Source organism: Podarcis liolepis (genome assembly GCF_965112155.1).
Source record: "Podarcis liolepis genome assembly, chromosome: 6".
Classification (NCBI taxonomy): domain Eukaryota; kingdom Metazoa; phylum Chordata; class Lepidosauria; order Squamata; family Lacertidae; genus Podarcis; species Podarcis liolepis.
This window is the reverse complement of record NC_139559.1, coordinates 11,057,387-11,075,542: the sequence shown is the minus strand read 5'-3', so window position 1 is coordinate 11,075,542 and position 18,156 is coordinate 11,057,387. Positions and strand designations below refer to the sequence as shown.

The 18,156-nt window shown below is 39.6% G+C and overlaps 1 protein-coding gene across 3 annotated transcripts in view; it reads left to right on the top strand.

The window, feature by feature from the left end:
* OSBPL2 (oxysterol binding protein like 2) overlaps window positions 1-18,156 on the top strand; it is a 63,414-nt gene that overhangs the window by 9,879 nt on the left and 35,379 nt on the right. For 2 of the 3 annotated variants that reach the window (XM_083507571.1, XM_083507573.1), the window contains exon 2: window positions 1,067-1,166. The exons of the other annotated variant lie outside the window; for it this stretch is intronic. The gene's annotated coding sequence lies outside the window, so the exon portion shown is untranslated. The remainder of the gene's footprint in view (window positions 1-1,066; window positions 1,167-18,156) is intronic. 3 annotated transcript variants of the gene reach the window in all.

Genomic DNA, 18,156 nt, shown 5'->3' with positions numbered 1-18,156 from the left:
TATTGGGGACTTCCCTTTTCATTCATAATTTGAATCTTAAATTATGTAAAAAAAGGGTAAACAAATTGACTTTCCTATATTGGATGTCTGGATTACCACATTATAGTTTTTCCTTTTCTCTCTCTTTTGTATCAGTATGTTTGATGTTGTTTGCATTATGTCTTTACTTAATTTTTTTAAATAAATGTTTCTTTTAAAAACATGAATTGAAGCAATGGGAGAAAAGTTAGTGCATATATGCTTGCTGATAGTTTAGTGAAATATTTGGGATAGCCCAATTGTGTCTGTTTTGTAAGCAAACCAGAATATAAATACTGCATTCAGTATAAATTTTAATTTCTAATCCTTAACAGCCATTCAATTGACTCTGCTTCTCTCACACATTATCACTTCAGTCTAACTATATTTGGACGATAGCCTGGTTTCATTTAGAAGCAGAAGAGATGTCACAAGAGGGCTGGCTTTATTCTCTGGCTCCATTTTTAAAGACAAATAATAATTAATCATATTAAGACACTAAATATAGCATATTGGGCTTATGGATATGGTTAAAAATATTGGTTGACATAGCTGCATGCAATCACTTCCTTAATTTTTAGCTTTTCTTTGTTGTGTAAAGCACTGGGCAGAGTGAAACACAGATTCTAAAAGCTTGCACTGTTAAGCCTTCCTGTGTCAAGAAACCAACAGTGAGGAAGTTTCCATAGGTACTGTTATGTTGTAGTAATTCCAGAACTTGGAAGATCAAATTAGGATGGAGGAATTGGGGCATGCAGGTACCCAGTGGGCTTACAGTTAGGCAAAGTTCTAATGAGGAAGTGGTAATTCTTGATTGCCCTTCAGCACTGTCAGTCACTTCATCTATGCAACATACATTATTTGTAAATAAGAGCTCATTGGAAGGGGCAAATACTGAAACTGTCTCCTGGCCCACTTCTGTGGCTAGGAAATTGCCATTACCACCTTAAGAGCAGGTAAACAGCCTCAAATAACTTTGGCTTTGTAGTGGGGGGAAATGCCATCTCTAATACCATTTTAAAATTATACTAATATTTTTTATTTTTAGGTACTCACAGCTTGAGCAAAAGGTGTGAAGTATTTCAGTACAAATGACTGTCTACAAGTCCATCATATAATCAATGTTACAGTGAAATTTAATTTGACAGGTAAGATTCCTATAACACATGTCCTTTGTATTAACTAGGCGGTTTGATTTTTGAGCAGTATTATCTAGTGGGCAAGAACTTGTATTCTTACCCAGCTGTTACTAGTTTATAAAGTTGAGAATGAGAATTAGGCCTCTCTGCCTTTGCCTCCTTCCATTGTTCTCTAGCTTTGGTGAGACGATTTTGGCTTGTATCAATCCAGAGCCTTCCATTTGTTTGAAACAGGGAATTCTGGCTTAACGTCAAGTTACCAAAGCAGGAAAATAAGCCAGGACAAAGGCCTGGAGGGAAGGGAAGAGAGCAGGAGTAATGAGAGAGGCACTTATGTAGTCTGGAACTTTATATTATTGCAAGTAGGTGGAAGTAACTGTACTAGTGTTCACACAATTGGGAAACCAAGGGAATTTGATTGTTGATTGGGTATCGTGGTGAGATGAGGAAAAAGCTTTTAATATATTTGAGTTACCATCTGTTGATAGAAGACTCATTACACGATTATTAGTTTCTTTAACATTTTAAGGTAGTTGATAAGACTACTGACCCAAAGCTTGAATTGATCTGACAGATGAATTAGGTAATGTTTTGACGCTTTTGTTGAAAATATTCCTCTTTTTAAATACCAGTGCTTGACAAGTATCTGAACTATAATGATTAAGAGTTAATTGTTAATTAATCATAGCTTTAAATTGAGAATGTCAAACATTAGACTTCAGAAACTTTGACCTATATATCTCTTGGGAAATTTATTGCACTGTAACTAAAACAAAGCAAATCCCTTATGTAGGTACAGTACAGTGAAATAAACCTAAACAAAGCATACAAAAGTAAACTGGGTTCATAGCAAGTTTCCCCAAAGTAGAAAAATCCATAAAGACAGATTGGTGGTCATGTTGGATTACCCAGGATGTAATTTGTGGGCAAGTGTTTATATTGTATCCAATATTGTATCCAACTGGTGTAATCTTTCTGGGTAACATCTATGTTTTCCAGAGCTAGAAATTTTGGCAGAACTTCTGAAATCTTTCCTCTTCATTTTTGTAAATACTGTACTGTTAAGTCAATTAGCCTACCCAGGCTGCTTTAAATGAATTAGTACAGGGGTCTGCAACCCGCGGCTCCGGAGCCGCATGTGGCTCTTTTACACCTTTGCCGCGGCTCCGGGGCAGATACTAGTGAGGGGAGGAGGCGCATTGTGCGCCCCGACACTCCCCACTGTGGCGGGCGCTGTACTGGCTGTGACGTCGCATGGGGGCGGTGCGTGCGTTAGTCACGCACCGTCCCGACGTCACCTTCCCGCCCGCCCGCTACATTGTAAGGGGCATGTATGCTGGTCACTGCATTGAAAGGGGGCATGTACGCTGGTCACTGTTTTGAAGGGGAGTGAAGAAAACACACACAAAAAAGGTAACTTGTTAATTTAATATTTATTTCTATGAGGAGGAGTAATTCTGAGGGGTCAAACAAAGAAATAATTAAAAAAAAGTGACAAAAAAGTTATTTTTATAATGACGAGTTTTGCGGCTCCCAGTTTTTTTCTCTTCGGAAACGGGTCCAAGTGGCTCTTTTTGTCTTAAAGGTTGCAGACCCCTGAATTAGTAGATAATTTAGTTGTGTTTGCATAGTGAAAGGTATGAAGAAGAGGCTTTTTTAAAAGGGTGTGATTCTCCCTTCACTCCCCCCGCTCTGTTTTTGCTAGAAGTGTTCAAAGGCAAATGAATATAAAACGTCTCAGGGCAGTTGTTTTGAATTTTGAGTACACTGGTTAACTGCAAGTTGATGACAAAATTTGTACACATTGTGTAAAAAAGTTAATGAAGCAGAATAATTAGGGTTGAATATTTAGTTAGTTGATTAAAAAAAAGACCACACTTTATCAGCTGAAATGGTGCACAGCCATTGTTTGTTCTTAATGCAGGTACATTAAAACCATGGGTGGCAGAAATTGCCTTAGAAGAGACATTTCCCCTTCTTTCTCATTCAGGAAAAAAAAACCCTCCTATAAGATGTCGCATGTGTGGGTAACATCTCAACCAAAATAGTTCCCCCACCCCTTCAGTATGATTGGTTTTATGGAAATATGTGATTAAAAAACCCCCAATCAAATAATAAAGGATTGGATCCAGACATGCCCTTCTGTGAACAGAATGGTCTCTGATCAATTGGTGCCTCCCACCAGAGGAAGGGGAAATGATTTTTTGCCAGTTTCCCCTTCTCACTCCTGCATACCCAAGCACCACTTCACATGTTGTTCTGGAGGATCCCTCAACTTGTAGGGCAGCTTTTCAGGGGACTACAGGGAGAATGAGAAATTTCCTGTTTTGTATGGGGTTGTACTCCCCCTGAAGGAGCGTGCTCATAGTTGGGTTGCTCCTGGATCCATCTCTCTGACTTCAGGTGACTTCAGTAGCTAGGAGCGCCTTTTTCCAGCTTTGGCAGGAAAGATAGCGGCAACTGTTTCTGGACCAGGATAGCTTGATTGTCTGTGGTAAACTTAATGTTGGATTACTACAATGCACTCTATGTGGGCTCAGACACTACAGCTTGTGTAGAAAGCATCAACGTAGGCTGCCCAATGATCAGTCACTGCCATAATGTTATTCTACTGCTGAAAATGCTGCACTTGCTGCCAGTTAGCTAGTAGGCCAAGTTTAAGATTCTGGTACTGGTGTACAAAGTCCTTTGTAGCTTGGGACCAGAATACCTAAAAGATTGTCTCACCCCTTACATACCCAGCTGATCATTGTCCTCTGCAGGAGAGGGCATCCTGTAGATACCATCTCATCAAGAGGTCCATTCTGTATGAAGTAGGAATCTTGTTTACTGTGACAGCAGGTAGCCTTTTAGAGCTTCCTCCCACTGCACATTAGACAGCTGTTGACTTGCTGCCTATTGAAGACTTTCCTTTTTCAATAAGCTTTTTAAGTGGATATTTTTATTCCAGTCTCGGTCTGTTTTGTATTTGAAATTGATTTTAATACTAGTGCTGTATTCAAATCTTATTACATATTTGGGGAGTGGGTGCTTTCCCTAGCCGCCACAAATTTACACGAAGCATTACAGTGCCTCCCAGTGCTTGAACATGGAGGAATGATTTCTTTTATGGATTCCATTATTCCTGTTTGCTGCTTCATATCAGATACCGGTACAGTGGTACCTCGGGTTACATATGCTTCAGGTTACATATGCTTCAGGTTACAGACTCTGCTAACCCAGAAATAGTGCTTCAGGTTAAGAACTTTGCTTCAGGATGAGAACAGAAATCGTGCTCCGGCGGCGCGGCAGCAGCAGGAGGCCCCATTAGCTAAAGTGCTTCAGGTTAAGTACAGTTTCAGGTTAAGAACGGACCTCTGGAACGAATTAAGTACTTAACCCGAGGTACCACTGTAGTTGTATGTACAGCAGTGGTGGTGAAACATAATAGTATGCATCAGTAGTCCAGAACATACTCTTTCAGGTGTTGTTTTTTTTTAAAAAAAACCCAACAACAACATGAAACTGGAAATCACAGAACTATACTTGATGAAAGGTTTAGAATGTTTCCAAATATTAATGATAGAATGTTTCACAAGAAATGTAGCTGTATCCTTTGTCTCTGTTTCCATCTGGCATCTTAGATTTTAATCCTTTTTTTCTGTTGCTTATATAGACAACAAGGTATTTTGCTTGTTTACAGGCTTTTGCTCATTTAGTGTAGTTTCTCAAGGCACTTTTTGGATGTAGAATACATTATTGTTATACGGGCAACAGTTCAGAGAAGGAAAAAAGTTTACTTATCAACTAGAACTGTATCTTTTGGTTTAACCATGCTGCTTTTGGTATTGTCACAGCCTATATATTGAATTGAAAGAATTGAACATTTGATTTACAATTGCACCTTGTGCATATTCCATGTTATTGTATGGCTGTGCTGGCCAGAGTTCCAGAGGGCACCAGGTTGGGGAAGGCTGTGTTAGATGAATGCAGTTGGTAACCTATTTCCATAAATCAATTTTTATAGGAAGAGAAGCTGTCATTTGGAGTTGAAATGCTACATTTTGATTTTTTTTTATCAGAGCTGTAAGGAGAAAACTTATGAATATATGTATTGATCTGCTCAAACTGTTAGAGTTCTTTAAGTATCCTAGGAAACAAGCTTTCCAAAAATATTGATGTGGAACTTTCCTTGTTCAGAAGGTTTGCCCTGAGGAAAATTTGGGAATGGGCTTGAGGCTCAACACTTCCTTCTTGCTACAGGTGGAGTAAGTGTAGGTTGTCGTTATTGGCATCCATTTGTCTCGAAAGGCAATAGAATGCACCTTTTTGGGAGAAGTTGAACTGCTATTTTAGCTGCACTGAAGTGACCTCCCCAGAGCACATACCTGTGCAGTGTGTATGGAGGTTCTGGATGCCCAGATGACAAGACTCCTCTCAGCCTTGCTGATGTGGTTCAAAGAAAAGCAGAGCCATATGTATGGCACCAACTTTGCTGCAGGAGTTGCTGGAAAGAGGCATGCAAGGCACCATCCAACTGTCTTAGAGACTCCACTCCAGATTTGTGTTGGGTGTACTCCTTAGCCCTTTCTTCTCCTGAAGATATCCCACAAGTCAGAGGAGATTTAGGATCAGAGCTACCTTCCTATGTTGTTGAGCCCCATCTGCCCCTCACTTCCCCCTGCAGCATGTGCAGAAACCACCATCTTGACTGTGGGACCCACTATTTGTCTCATCTGCTCAATCCACTTGAGCCTATCTACACATGCAGGGGAAGTCCGTAACTCACTGAGGGTTTGAGACCCATTGGGTACCCTCACCTGGTTTACCTGACCAGTTGAAGCTGATCCTGGCATGTGACCACTGTTGCATGCTGACACCTTCTAGGAGCCACAGGTGAGAGCTGAGTGCGGGGTGGGGACCAAAGGTGGACAAACTACCTCAGAAGGAGCACATCATGAACTCCATGTCAGTATGCCTTTCAACTGATGTCAGCAACTGGGCCCAATAACTGGTTCTGCCCCGACTGGGCTAGGCGACTGGAGCACTTTCAGAGACCTTCCAATCCTGGAAAGCAGGTCCCAGTGCACTGGACCCACAATTGTGCATTGTGAGCACCAGACTCATGCAGAGTATAAATAGCTCGGAAGCTAGCTGTGAAGCATAACTCATTTTATTTCTAATAGCTACTATGTAGGTATCAGAAGAAAAACTTGGAAGAATGGCACATGCAGAAAATAAGACAAGGATTCCATGATAATTCCTTGTTTCGCCCAACTGGGCTTCGTCAGCCGTGCATACTCTGGATTATATAAACAAACATAATGTGATGCAATTTTACACAAAACCAAGTAACATAACACGCATACTAAACAATAAATTTACATACCATATTCTTGTATATCAGAGACATGGAACATAATGGATTCAGTCATCATGACCATTAACCTAATGCCTCTTTATATAGAGAGAGGCAATATTGGCTACAACCACAGGTGGCTATAATTTCTGTAAATGCTTCTTAAAGAGACCATATTTTAACTAAAAACCATAAATAATTTTTTAAAGAAATTGATAATATTCCTTTAAGATGTTAACCATGTAATAACTCATAAAAACAGCCGTAATCTAATTGTGTATTCAAGCCTGAAGGATTTAAAGTGTTGAGTAGAAAAATAAATCTGGTTTCTTTCTAGAAAAGAATCTTTTTAGCTTGTTCTAATCAATAGGTCCCTGATGTGCCAAGATGACAAAAAATGTTAGATCCTCATCATAATGTGACGCTTGAGTAAAATGTTGTACCAAAGGCACGTCAACAACACCATTTCTGATTCTGGAACGATTATGCGTGAAGTGGTGCATGTGGCAAATGATTGCAAAACAAACTTAAAGCCTTCTTTATTAGAAAACTCTTTCACCTGCAATGCATATTTACATGAGGTGCAGTGACCACATCTAAAAAAACATTGTGGAGAGTTGGTTAAGGTCCGTTGTGTAAGTGTAGGTTTTAAATCTGTGTGTGCCAACATGTCCCTCAGTGACCTAGTGCGTCGTTTGGCAAAACAGGGAATCACAACACACCCAGGAATGTCTTTAAGGATGTGCCAGTGACATTTGACTATTCTTTCAATTTCAACTGGGAGAAGCAGCAGAGAGAGAGAGCATGTAAGTCCGTTGACATTTTTATCTCTATGAAAGTTCACCTGTAATTATAAAAGGCTGATCAAACTCTGCCCTGGGCTGCACTGTCATTCTGGTGGATCTTTGTTACATTAGCATGTAAAGAAAAAAATAGGAAAAGGTTTTAAACCTGAATAAATGTGTCTGAATTTGATTATAGTACTAACTTAACAGGGCATTTTAACATGTTGGGCCCAAACATTTGTAAATCTGTTTAATTTTTTTCTGCAATTTAGGTGATAGCATTAAAGGAATTAAATCTACCTTCCTGGCCCAAACACTCATATCTACTTTTCAATATATTTTTCTTGTTCTGGTTTATTTGTTGACCTTTAACTTTTGCTACTCTGCTTTGACATTACTGACTGCTACAGAAACTACTTTAGACTTTGTAGAACCATAAGGAAAGAGACTTATGTGCAGGGGAATTCTAAACATATTTCCTCAGAAATAAAGGCCATTAGTTTATTGAGGTTCACCTCTAGTTAAGTGTGCATAGGACTGTAGCCTGAATCAGTTCACAAGTCTTAACTTATCAATATTTAGATTGAACCTCCTTTGAGTAGGGAAACTAGGTTTTTGTTTTTGTTTAATGATGGCGCTCAAAGCTTTATGTGTATTGATGAAATTTCTTTTTTAAAAAAGTTTGCATAAATGTTTAAAACTGGGGTACTAACCATCCTTGAATATATGCATTTATTTAATAGTTGAGGAATCTGAAGGTTAAGACTTAAGGTGTCAAGACTTTATGTTTTATATAAAAATATAATTATACATTTTGAGCACAAGATAGCCAGAGCTAAAATGCTTACGTTTTATTAATTTTCATAGGAGAGTCAAGCATGTGCTTAACTGTTCCATTGAAGTGAAAGGGGAGAATTGCTTAACTTTGCCAAGAAACTGCCCTCTCAATGATAACACAACATAGTTGGAAATTGCCATATGTAGCTTTAACTTCAGGTTTTCTGGGACAATGTGCAGTACAAATTTACTCAGTCTCTTTGTCTTGAAAAGAGACTCTTCTTGACATGCTGCATTCTCTTCTAATTAGCTGCAACTATTGGTGTCATCTTATGTTTCCACTGACAGAAAAATGCTTCCCCAGAGAGTGACTTTTATCTGCTTTGTTTTGTGTGTTTCACTGAGAGTTGTTGCGGTCATTTGTCACAATAATTAATTTTTTATTAGTGTGTTGCTAGATGCACTGAGTTCATAAAAGCAGCCATAACATGGGAGCAGGAACTTAGTGGATGTTGTCACTGTAACTTCTTGAGTGTGGAATAATTTTCTAGTTCCTGAAGTGACACAAACTGCTCTACAGTGAGTACACAAAGTTCTCCAGTTCTGCCATTTCAGGAACTGGAAAGCACATATGGCTCCCAAAATGGGAGCTTTTATAGGGGCTTTCAGTGGGACGCGGGTGGCGCTGTGGTCTAAACCACAGAGCCTATGGCTTGCCGATCAGAAGGTTGACGGTTTGAATCCCTACGACGGGATTAGCTCCTGTTGTTCGGTCCCAGTTCCTGCCCACCTAGCAGTTTGAAAGCACGTCAGAGTGCAAGTAGATAAATAGGTACCGCTCTGGCAGGAAGGTAAACAGCATTTACGTGCGCTGCTCTGGTTCGCCAGAAGTGGCTTAGTCATGCTGGTCACATGACTCGGAAGCTGTCTGCAGACAAAATCCGGCTCCCTCAGCCTATAGAGTGAGATGAGCACGCAACCCCAGAGTCATCCGTGACTGGACCTAATGGTCAGGGGTACCTTTACCTTTATCTTCATCAGGGCTTTCAGTGAGGCTGCAATCCTGTATTTGCTTACCTGGGAGCAAATCCCACTGAACTCAATAGGACTTGCTTCTGACTAGATATGTATAGGATTCCAGTGTTAGTCTTCTTCCAGGAGTTTAGCAATGGAGTGTGGTGAAAGAGAAAGAAATGCAAAGCTGCTAGATGCAGATTGATGCACTGAGTTCATAAAAGCAGCCATAACATGGTAGCAGGAACTTAGTGGATGTTGTCACTGCAACTTCTTAACCGTAGAATAATTTTCTAGTTACTGAAGAGAAAGAAATGCAAAGCTGGTAGATGCAGATTGGCTCATGGGATTGGCTTGTTAATTAAGTTACAGTGCTTTCCTCCTAGATAATTTCCATAGTATTGATGACACTGTTTGATATGAAAAATCATTACTGTGTTTTACTGTACTTACTGTATTTATTTTAATATTTTGTTGGAAGCTACCCAGAGTGGCTTATAAATTATTATTATTATTATTGTTATTATTGTTATTATTATTATTATTATTATTATTATTATTATTATTATTAAAATGAAGGCATAAACCATGTTTGTATATGGTGTAATAGGAAAGAGGGATGAGTACTTGGAAGAACTAATAATGTTTGATTGCAATATAGATTGCAATATTGCATTTATCAGGATGTACCGGTCTGTAGTTTGCCCAAGTTTTGTAGAGTGCTGTATGATATAGCAAGAATGACTTAAGTGTATTGTAAAGAGAACCTGAATGGTTCCTATGCAAGGGAGAAACTTCACATTGACCACTTTTATGCCACCTTAACACTGAGGAAGGTCTGTGGCCAAATGTAGGGATTGATCATTTTCACTCAGTTCTTAAATACTTTTTTCTTGGAAGTCTGTGTCCTTTGAGTTTACTGAGGCTTACCTCTAAGTAAGTGTACTAGAGAAATGCTTGTTTCTTTTCTTTTTTAAAAAAATATTTTTTGTTAAAGATTTTCTTTAATAGTACATGCCTCGTCTCTTTTTTGGGGTTGTAGAATCTTTTCTTACATTTAAAGTGAGACGTTAATGTTGTATACAGCATAAAGTTGGGGCAGAAGGAGGGGTGATGATACTTGGTTCATATGTGGGGGTTTTATGTCAGCTTCACTTTGATAGGTTCTCCGTCTATTCATTTATTATATTTCCTCAGTAGTAAGAGATTGGATGGGGCCCAGGGCATCATTGGTTGTTTTTAGTTGGCTGCAGTGAGATTTGTTTGTGTGGGGTGGGTGAGGAGATTGTTGGGTCAAGTTAGCCATATTGATTCATATGGAAATATGAAACAATATGGCTGACTTAACCCAACAATCTTCTTCCCCCACAGACTCACTGTTAAGACTGTGTTCATGGACGGCAATCTTACTTGGCTACGAGTAGTAGATAGGTAGCCGTGTTGGTCTGCCATAGTCAAAATAAAAAAAATTCCTTCCAGTAGCACCTTAAAGACCAACTAAGTTAGTTCTTGGTATGAGCTTTCGTGTGCATGCACACTTCTTCAGATGCATCTGAAGATGTATCTGAAGAAGTGTGCATGCACACGAAAGCTCATACCAAGAACTAACTTAGTTGGTCTTTAAGGTGCTACTGGTTGGCTACGAGTGATCGCCAAAGAAAGATTGATTCATATGCTGTCAGTGGGTTCTTGTTGTCTTGTTGGACTGTGTGTGTAATAAAGGGGAGCCATACCTCTTCTATTTGTCTCCGTGCCAGTTTCAGTCTGTTGGTTAGCTTTTCTAGTAAGACTGTTTCCCATACAATTTGGTACCACTGGTCCATGTTCACTCATGACACTTCTCTCTGGTGTCTGGCTATGATGCTTCTGGCTGCTGAGAGTAGATGCGTTATAAGCCCTTTATAATGTGAGCAGTGTTAGAAACTGAGATATGAAAGCTAGGAGCTAAATGGCACCTTAAAACTAGGCTATGGCTACAACAACTGAACGTCTAGGCATGCTTTTTTATAACAATAATATAAAGCAGAAAACATTCATTTTCAGCTTTGTATTCTTGTTATATAAATGCATGCCTAGACATTCAGTTGTTGCAGCCATATACAGTGGTACCTCGGGTTACAGACGCTTCAGGTTACAGACTCCACTAACCCAGAAATAATACCTCGGGTTAAGAACTTTGCTTCAGGATGAGAACAGAAATCGTGCTCCGGTGGCGTGGCAGTAGTGGGAGGCCCCATTAGCTAAAGTGGTACCTCAGGTTAAGAACAATTTCAGGTTAAGAACAGACCTCCAGAACAAATTAAGTTCTTAACCACTGTAATTTAGTTGCAGCTAAAATATTATGTTCATTTTTCAAATAGCCTAGTCCTTCCCCTGCCCCCCCTAATATTCTTAAGAGGGTCTCTTCTCCAGTCTTCAGAGAGTAGCTGGAAGTGGGGAGGCAGGAAAAGGTCCTCCTTTCCTTCCACTCTGCAGTTATAATCTGAAATCTTAGGCGCGGAACTATGCCCAGAGCTCAAAAACTGCTCTCCTTAATGAAATTCCCTTTCGCAAAATGCGCCTAGAACAATGGGAGTTTCGAACACTGAATGTGGGTGGGCATTATTGTCTTGGAAAATGTTCAGTAGGGCCAATAAAGTTTTGCTCCTTGAGGTGCTGCACTAGTTGTGTTATCTCTGTTCCAATATCTTTATACAAGTTTCAAATTTTACCATTTGAACAGAATATAGTGTGCTGATGAGAGCAAGCAGACATTATGCAATAGTGAGAGAGAGTATTCCTACTAGGGAACCCAAGTAGTGAATGCCAGTGGGATCATTAAGAAACAAATGGGGAGTTACTAGCACACTCAGGGGAACTTCAGGACATGCAGCAGTACAAAAATGTTTTCTGGAGAGACATAAGGGGACAGTTGATCCCTTTCCCCAAAACAGCCCAGTAAGGATTGAGTTCTGTAACAATGGAATGTTGACTGTCAGTTGGAAAAGAAAACAAAGCTGGGGTTGAGGGAGTGGAATGCCCTGCTTGAGTCTCTAATAATACAGTGGTACCTTGGGTTACAGACGCTTCAGGTTGCAGACTCCGCTAACCCAGAAATAGTACCTCAGGTTAAGAACTTTGCTTCGGGATGAGAAGAGAAATTGTGCTCTGGCGGCGCGGTGGCAGCAGGGTGCCCCATTAGCTAAAATGGTACCTCAGGTTAAGAACAGTTTCAGGTTAAGAATGGACCACCAGAATGTATTAAGTTCTTAACCCGAGGTACCACAGTATGGTATAATAATAATAATATGGTATCCTGGATGAGGGCATGGCTGACAGGCTGGAACTTTGAACAGCACTTCTGCTAGGTGGTGAAGGTATACTGCAATATTTGTTACAGGTCCAACTTATATTTGCCCTCCCCAAGTTTATTCCTTAATACCTGTATATGTTTAATACATAAAATCAGAGGGCCACAAAGATGGTTGTCAATACCAACCATAAATTTGGTGCCTTGAAGACTAAAGCGAGAGATGTTATTAAATCAAACTGTAATAAACCAGACAATTTAGGTAATTGTGTGCATGTGAAGAGGACTCTGCAAAGGGGAGGTGTTGGTTTCACTTTGAGTGAGGTGGGAGGAACTAGCCCTCCCTTTCCCAAGTTTCTCAGGAATGTGCACAAGAGCCTGAATAGGCTGTTCGGTGGGAAACCTTTTAAAAAAAACTAAAACTGTGAAAGGGTAGGGTTTCATCTCTTGTTTTCTGCTGTGCTTTGGAGAAAATTAGAAGCCGTGTGAGTCTTTTCTACTGTTTTACCTTCTAATGTTGAGTGTGAGATGAGACAGTTAGTTCATACCAGATAGTTAGGAAGATCAGAAACAGTGGAAGAGGCATCTACTGCTTCTGATTTTGAGGGTTTTGGTGGGGATGAACTGAAAAGTTTGCTGCTTCATTTTTGTATATTTTCTGTGTACTGGATAACATGGAGGAGCGGCAGGGTCACTGATGAACAAAAATGTTGGCTGGGTTCTAAGCCAAAATTAGTGGACTGCTAGATAATATGTTTTGTCTCATTGCGGCCATGTTTTCATGCTCAGTGTTCAGCAGAAGAATGGTGTGGCAGTAATGCATTTTTCACACTAACATAAATGCCACTCTTTGGGTAGTGCAAGTACTTGGATAAATATGTGGCTGGTGTTTACTTTAAAGGTGTGGAGAGAAGTTATAACTACAAGGCTTATGTGTAAGCTTATAGAGCAAGAATTTGGAAGATAGAAATCATAAGGTGTGCCTTGACTTTCACTGCTGGACAATTAACTCTCCCAGTTCGGTTTCTGTCAAAGTCTTTAATGTCCAGATCTGATCAGTTCATTGGCAAGACATAGGCTACAAGGTACAGCAGGTATGCAAGAGATACAGATAAATGGCTGTGCACAAGTTAAGACATATATCGAACAAATGACAAGCCAACTGTCTCTTCTTTTTGAAAGATGGGGCAGGGACAGTTTGTGTAGCAAGCAGCCGGGATCTCGAGATTGGGCAAGCAGGAGGCACTTCTTCAAGTGAGTTGAACCTGCAAGTGCTGGAGCTGTCATTTTCTTGCCCAGTCAGTAATCTGACTTACTCTCATTTGCCTCTTCAGTACAGAAAGGCCCCATATAGGCAGGAGGAAACACTGGAGGTGGCTCCTCAACATTCTCACTAGGAGAGTTTGACATTGTAAGGGTGGAAACTTTCGCTGCCAACCCAATTGGTCCTCCCCAGAATCCATTTCTCCTTTCCCCAAACTGTTGATCCCTACCTTGGACTCTGATGCTTCTTGAGATCCTGATCTCAACTCCTCTATCCCAAACTGCTCCCTGGGGTCCTCCAGCTCCAATTCCCTGAGCCCTTACCATTCCTCCTCAAGTTCTGACCACTTCCTCCATGACACCTCCATAGACTCATGACAGAGTATCATTTTATACAGAACACTGGGGAATGAACCCTTAACTCAATACATATCTTCACATAAGAACAAATGTAAAGCATGGCACAAAGTATAGATAGTCTACTAGCCCACACAGTCACTCAGATCTACTAGAATGTCAAGGTTGAACTAGCCACCCTGAAGTGATTTTTACTTCACTCTGAGACATTAGGTAAAGGAAAGTTTGTTGAACAATACGGGTAGGATCCAGACTTGGTCGTGTTTAAAGTAGACCCACTGAAATCATTGTCACATCACTTACTAATGACAATTAACCCCAGAAGAGAAATTTGGATTGTCTTTACTCTGTGCTTGGTGTTCAGGTGGCTAGTGTTTGGCTTGTCACTTTAAGGCCCATCTTTTTTGTTTCTATGTACATTGGTACCTTGGGTTACATACACTTCAGGTTACATACGCTTCAGGTTACAGACTCCGCTAACCCAGGTTAAGAAAGGACCTCCGGAACGAATTAAGTACTTAACCTGAGGTACCACTGTACTAACTTTCAGGATAGTCTTACACCCCTTTGGACTGTTTTTGGCATTTTTTGCACAGACCTTTTCATCTTTTTCCCACATGGAGCATCAAGTTGTTTCCTAAGTCCTATTCAAAGTAGACCCATTGAAATTGACCTAAATTTGTCCTGTTGATTAATTTCAATGAGTCTACTCTGTGTAGGACTAGAATTGGATATATCTCATAATGTGTATTCCCTAAGATGTCTTATCAGGTAGTATTTGGTGAAGTACTATTGTTCTTTAAGTAAGGTCTCTAATCCACAAGCTCTCAACAAGTTTATATTTGAATATTTCATTGACTTGTAGAAGCCAGGTTGAGAAATCTTATTTTCAAATGGCATTGCTCAGTGTTCTAGGGCATCTTGGTATTTATAACATCTTGGACAACCTGTTTCATTACACTTATGAAACTTCAGGGATTAGTCAAGTGGGACAGAAAAGACTACTACATAAGCTCTATTAGTTTTGCTAAAACAGAAAACTGATCATGTCTTCATGTCTGGAGGTGGCTGATTCTTTTTCTGCCCCCTCCCCCTTTCTGTCTTTGACCAGGATGTCTTTCAGGTGATTAAATGTGGTTTTTTTTTGCTGTATCTCTTCCCATTTTTCATTTGTTTTGTTCAGAAAAGAAATTTAATCTCAACAGTAACTCTGAAAGGCAATTGCAGATATTAATGCTTGCTATCAAAAATAGATCAATCAGGAGTGCTTTCCTGGTAGACCGAGTCATGAATTTATGTTGGATCCTTTCACGTGTTTCATATAGACTGTGCAGTCTATATGAATGCAAGAGTTGGCTTTATGTGTGGCGGTGACATGGCCATATAAATCCTAACTTAGAGAGTAAACATGCAAGATGGTGCTACTGTCAGTCCTAAACAGGCATCTATTGTAGTGGGACATACCACCCTGAAAATGAGCATATCAGACCAAAGGTATGGGTTCCCTACCCCATTGTGACCTGAATTTGCAGCTACATGTTCAGCTTAATTTGCAAATTGTTTCTGTAGCTTTTCTAGGGAACTGAAATAAGCAAATTATGCTATTTGGGGGAGGATCTCAAATGCTCTTCTGATAAATTTCTGCTCTCATGTTTGCTTAGGAGGTATGACCTTCAGAGCTCAAGCTAGAAGGGTAGCACCAGTAGAGCACCTCTGAAAGTCTCAAAGATTTGTTATCTTGTTTGTTCATGCATTCAGAACTATTACTGAAAGAGAAACTGGTTTTCAGATTCCATGAGAATTAATTCAGTGCTGCTGTGTGAGAGCTGTATTTGGTGCGCGCTAGGTTTATATATATAAACCTAGTTATTTGGGATGTATGCAATTTACAGTGCATTTTGCCAAGAAAAAGTGAACTATTTCATAAATATTCAGGCCACCCTCTTCAGTGCTATCTCAAGAATTTGAGCGATCTAATCCCTTTCTCTCTTCCTCATCGCCACCACATTCAACTGTGGATGTCACTTGTGAAGCATTCTCACAACTTCTAGACTACCTTTGGTTCACTGGAATAAAATACTTTATAAAATATTTGATCAGTAAGCTAGTACATCTCAGTAAGCTGTGCACCTCTTGCTGGTGTAAATTGTATAAATATTACTTTGAGGAAAAAGCTAATATTGTCAGAAGATAATATTTTAAATTATCTACCTAGGATATGGAACTTGACAGCTGGTAATGTAAATGGATTCTCCACGCCCTCACTACAGCTAAAAAGACTAATATTAATCCACTGGGAAGATAAATCCATGGCCCCCTTTAATCAATGGATAGAAGATATGACAATTCTTACAACATAAGAACGGATAGCATATAGACGTTGACAGTGAATAGACAAATATTATGACATTTGGAAGGCATTGATAAAAAATATAGTAGGTTTTAAAATAATATTAAAAAGGTTTTAAAGAAACATATATGTATTAAAATAATACATATTTCATTTATATACCTTTCTATTAGACAAGCATGTACAATATATAATTATAGTGTTATGCAACTTTTGTTTCCTTTTTTATATTTTTCAATATATTTTATACTCTCCCAGACAAAAATTGAAATGTTACAGAAGCATACAGTTATCTGAACCAAAACTTTTATGTTTTGTACCTTTGTAATTCAATTTCTTTCTTTCTTATATTTTAAAGATAATATTTGCAGCTTCTAAAGCTTTTTAAAAAGACAGGGGATATACTGTGTAAGGTATATTATAAATAGCTTTATTTCAAGGCTGTAGAATCATTTGTACTGAAGCCTTTACAAGATCTGTTGGTGTTGTAAGAGAAATACTTGTAACTGTTGCTTAACAAATTATTAGAGGTGCGGTAGCTGCAATGAGAAAGGAATCTATGAAAAAGTAAGCAGTATTATTCCTGCCGCTTTTAGTGGTCAGTTTGCTGCCTTTCATTATTTTTGGGCTTTCCCCTCTGATTTTGAAAAGAAAACATTAGCCTGCAAGTATGAAAAGCAGCAGATTGACTTCTCTTAAAGCAGTAGTAATTACGGTATACTGTTTATTTTTCCAGATATTGAACCTTTTTATAGTAAAATATCCTGAGCCATCCAGTTTGCTGCCAAAAAGTGAGCAGTTTCGCCTTGTGAAAGGCAGATAATGATCTTGTAAGAAGAAGTCAGCGAAGCCTGAATAAATTAGCACAATCTGTCATCACCATGGTATTGGGCTATCTTCTATGGAAAAATAAACACAGCAAAGTCTGCTACAGGTGGTTGCCTATCTTCAAGATGCTTGTTGCCATGCTTGCTTGGTACGTGTATCTCTGAACAAGTCTTCTGACTACTTTTCTGTGTTTGGGCAATAAGCCCTTCTTAACATTGGGAGAACTTGGCTCAAATGTTGTGCTGGGAAAGCACTTCCTAGTGTGACACAGGATGTTCTTGCTTCAGAAGAGCTGGTCCAAACCATCAAAATGCATTGGAGTCAAGCTTGTGTAACATTTTGTATAGCCTGGTTACCAGAGTGATGTCATTCGGAGGATGACAGAGACAAGTTGGAATTTTTTGAGAAAATGAATGTTATCAAAAGAATATATAACACAAGGAATAAACAATGAAATGGTTTAATTATGAGGCTTCTGAGAGGTTGTGAGATAAATGCTGCTGCTGTGCCATGTGACTTTTGGCTTCAAGGGAAGTAGGGGAATTTCAGTTTTGTGTGTGTGTGTGTGTGTGTGTAAAAAATCAGAGGAGGGAGAAATATACCTTTTTGTTCATTTTGGCTGTACAGTGGACGCTCGGGTTGCGAACGTAATCTGTGCAGGATGTGTGTTCGCAGCCCGCATCATTTGCAACCCGCAGCGGCATGTCTGCACACGTTCTTCTGCGCATGCGCAAAGTGCAGTTTTGCGCTTCTGTGCATGCGCAACCCCCCAAACCCGGAAGTAACCTGTTCCAGTACTTCCGGGTTTCGGCGGGTCCATAACCTGAAAAAACGCAACCTGAAGCATCTGTAACCCAAGGTATGACTGTATTAGGGAACAGGAAATTTGCGGGTGTGAAGCTCAGCAGGACACTGGAGCCTATGGAATGGGGAAGGGATTCCAGAATCAAACCCAAGGGAGAGAACACAAGGGGGACTCCAGTTTGCCCGGACAGTTA